The sequence below is a fragment of the Harpegnathos saltator genome, unplaced genomic scaffold (genome assembly GCF_003227715.2).
Source record: "Harpegnathos saltator strain DR-91 unplaced genomic scaffold, Hsal_v8.6 scaffold92, whole genome shotgun sequence".
Classification (NCBI taxonomy): domain Eukaryota; kingdom Metazoa; phylum Arthropoda; class Insecta; order Hymenoptera; family Formicidae; genus Harpegnathos; species Harpegnathos saltator.
Genome location: NW_020230720.1, coordinates 144648 through 148797, shown reverse-complemented (window position 1 = coordinate 148797; position 4150 = coordinate 144648). Strand labels below are relative to the sequence as shown.

The following is a 4150-nucleotide window of genomic DNA, read 5'->3' as shown; positions in this document are numbered from 1 at the left end:
ACCGGCGGGGATACCCGCCGGGGTACCCACCTCTCCCACTAATTCCCCGAAAGGGGAAGGAGGGGGTGCTGTACAAGAAGGCGAGGGGCTCTTGGAATAGAGCCCTGGGGCCGGGAGGTTGAGGAGGGAATGCGGGAACAGTTCCCCTAACTCCCCTCCTCACGGTCCGACAAGTAAACATCCCGCAGAGGTTTTAGTCCGACATAACCCCCGTCCCTCCCCAAGGGGGCGGGGGTATCCATGATGGATTTCTCCTGCGTAAACAAAAAAAAAGTGTTAGACTAATTGTAAAATAAGTTCATTTTGACTGCATTTTATGAAGTTAAACTTCGTGTTGCGTATACGCAACATTGCGAAGAAATAGTGGGTTAAGTACGCAACATCGGTGCATCGTCATCATTGGGATATACATTAGTGATTGATTGAAATTTTTTTTATTAAACATTAGTGATTGATTAAGAATATATACATACATTAAGCACGCAACATCAGTGCATCGTCGTCATCAGTGGGATACATTAGTGATTGATTAGGATATTTTTTTATTAAACATCAGTGATTGATTAAGAAATAAATATGATTATTAACAAAAATGATTATTAACAAAAACATGCAAGGAAGTTTACAAATTTGCGCAGAAAGAAACTTCGGATATTCCTGCTATAGAAAATCTCAAGGACTTCACACCGCAGCGAAAAAAGAAAAAGGCATCGGTTGTGGTCTATGCATTGCCGGAAAATACAACTTAAGAAGGACTCGGATATGTTAAATTTTATACTATGCCTTCATTTTATTTGCCTCTAATTCATACGTTTCATTTCAATGAATAGGTGCTAATCACGTGCATAATTTTGCACCTTGTGATCATCCCGGCTGTCAGTGTGATAATTCATGCCCATATATACAAGCACAAAACTTCTGCGAGAAGTTTTATCAGTACAGCAGCGAATGCCAGAGCAGATTTCCTGAGTGTAGATGCAAAGCGCAATGCAATACAAATCAGTGTCCTTGTTATCTGGCTGTCAGGGAATGTGATCCGGATCTTTGCCAAACGTATGGTGCAGATAATTTCCAAATCAATTCTAAATCTTGCAAAAATATCAGCGTGCAACATGGTTTTTATAAGTTTCGAAAAATTTAATTTATTAGAGTGAAAATCAATATAATCTCAATAAGTAGAATTTTTGTTTTAAAATATATTTTATACAATTTGAAATATCAGCAGCGAAGAATGAAATCATCTAGGAATATTGCAGCGAAATTATCAGTCAAAGCGAAGCTGACAGGCGGCGAAAAGTATATGATAAATATATGTGTAGTTTCCTTTTTAATCTTAACAATGGTAAGTAGAGATAGATATAGTAGTTAATTAAATGTTGAAAAATAACAAAACTTAAAAGTTTTTGGTCAGTTTCAGATTTTGTTATAGATGCGACACGGAAAAGGAATAAAATAAAGTTCGCTAATCACTCGATAAATTCAAATTGTTATGCAAAAGTGATGATGGTGAACGGTGATCATGGAATAGATATTTTTGCTAAGAGAGCGATTCAACCTGGTGAAGAATTATTTTTTGACTATAGGTATGTTGCTGTAATGTTTTGTTTAATTTATTAATTGCAAACAGTTAAAATCATGCGATAATTTTCAGATATGGACCAACGGAACAATTAAAATTCGTCGGTATCGAGCGAGAAATGGAGTTTCTTTAATATATGTATATATATTATATGGACTTTTACACGTATAAATGGTGCATCAAGCGAATACATACAGCTGAAATATTAGAAAGGAAATAAGCACTGCCTGATTTGTATGCCTCTCTATTTTTAATTAAATTTTACATTTTCATTTGTCGGCCCAATTTTGCAAAATTGTAGTAATAGAGATTTTTTGCACATAGATAAAGGAACTTTTTGAAATATTGGGTGTGTGAATATGACTCCGCCCTTTTTTGTTAAAATAAAACACATTTGCTTGTTTAGAAAATTAAAGAAAAGTTTATTGAAAGTATGCTCCATCTGCAGCTACAACCTTCGCCCATCTTTCAGGTAATTTATGTATTCTTTGCCTGAAGAAGTCTTGGTCTTTTGAGCTGATCCAATTATCAAGCCAAATTTTGATACTTTCGTATGAAGTGAACCGTTCTCCCGTAAGATCTGACTGCATGGTCCGGAATAAGTAATAATCAATATGTTCAAGTTTTTATGGACATCTCGAAACATAAAAATATCAAAGTAAAAATATACATATACATGTTGTGAATAAATAAAATGATTTCAAATAACATCGATTTGAATATATCTCAAAAAGTTCCAACTATATTTCGCCTTGATACCACTTGATATTTGCTTTGTTGTACATTTGACCGTAATGAATTTTTTACAATTATGTAAAACACAAACCTATAATGATCGATAAGATATTATTTAATTTTAGTGTGATGATACTTAACTACTGAGTTTATTAAGATTCGAGAGTACATATTCAACTCCTGCCCCTAATCATGACCCGATATATTAACAAAAGAAAATTTCGACTCAGTAATAAGATAAAAAAGAAATGTCGGACGCAAAGGAGTGGGGCTATGCGTGCATCGCTACGAGAGCGCTGAAGAAGCACATAGCAGCGAATGCGATATGTATTTATAAATAATGTATTTATAATAAATATATATAATATAATACTAGGTGCGCAACTAAGTTCCCGCTGTTTTTCAAGAGATGGCTCTAGTAGTAAGTGCTGGTCGATTGTGACATAACCAAAATGTCATGAACCAAGCTTAGACATATGGTAAACAAACCGCTTTGACACATTAGTGATTTTGTTTTTGCATCATATACTTTTGGTTGTGTGAAAATGTCTTATTTTGTGCCAAATAATCGTCATTTGCGGGAAGTGTTGCTTTTCTTCTTTCATTCGAAGAAAACGGTGGCTGAAGCGCCTCGAGAACTCCAAAAAGTTTACGGAGATGCTGCTCTAAGTGAAACAACGTGCCGTGATTGGTTCCGTCGCTTCAAAGACGGTGATTTCGATGTTGACGACCGTTCGCGTGAAGGAAGGCCAAAAACCTTCGAAGACGCTGAATTGGAGGCATTGCTCGATGAGGATCCGTGCCAAACGTAAAAAGAGCTTGCTTCAGCATTAGGAGTTACCCGCCAAGCCATTTCCAAGCGATTGCATGCGTTGGGAATGATTCAAAAACAAGGAACTTGGGTTCCTTATGATTTGAAGCCAAGAGACGTTGAGCGTCGTTCTTTCGCCTGTGAACAACTGCTCCAGCGGCAAAAAAGGAAGGGTTTTCTTCATCGCATCGTTACGGGTGATGAAAAATGGATTCATTACAGCAACCCAAAGAGAACAAAATCATGGGGACTGCCCGGTCATGCTTCTACGTCGTCGGTTCGGCCGAATATTCACGCTGCGAAGGTTTTGCTGTATATTTGGTGGGACCAGGGCGGTGTTATTTATTATGAGCTGTTGAAACTGAACGAAACCATCACTGGGGAACGGTATCGAACTCAATTGATGCGATTGAGCCGAGCACTGCGCGAAAAGCGGCCACAATACGAGCAGAGGCAGGAAAAAGTGATTCTACAGCATAACAACGCTCGGCCTCACGTTGCCAAACCCGTTAAAACCTACTTAGAAACGCTCAAATGGGAAGTCCTACCCCACCCGCCATATTCCCCAGATATTGCGCCGTCCGATTATTACTTGTTCTGTTCGATGGCATATGGTCTGGCTAATCAGCAGTTCCGCTCATATGAAGACATCTCAAAATGGCTTGATTCGTGGATAGCCTCAAAAGACGAACACTTCTACCGTGACGGTATTCGAGCTCTGCCAGTAAGATGGGAAAAAGTTGTCGCTAGCGATGGGCAATATTTTGAATGATTCATCTGTAACTATTTTTTCACAATAAAGTTGCATTTTCATCAAAAAAACAGCGAGGACTTAGTTGCGCACCTAATAATAAATAATAAAATAATGATTTTTATTAGAAAAAGAGAGAATGAGAAAATGAGAGAATGAGAGAGGGAGAGTGAGAAAGCGTGAGAGGGTTTGGGAATGAGAGAAAGTGTGAGAGTGAGAGAGAAAATGAGTGAGAATGGCAGAAAATAGGAGAGAATGGAAGAGAATGAGAGAT

The 4150-nt window shown here is 37.8% G+C and overlaps 1 long non-coding RNA gene across 1 annotated transcript; it reads left to right on the top strand.

The window, feature by feature from the left end:
• The first annotated feature begins 1526 nt into the window (after positions 1 to 1526).
• LOC112590601 (uncharacterized) lies at positions 1527 to 2635 on the top strand. Its single transcript, XR_003114334.1, has 3 exons — positions 1527 to 1583; positions 1652 to 1813; positions 2440 to 2635. It is a non-coding gene; the product is annotated as an uncharacterized LOC112590601 (long non-coding RNA).
• The last annotated feature ends 1515 nt before the right edge of the window (positions 2636 to 4150 follow it).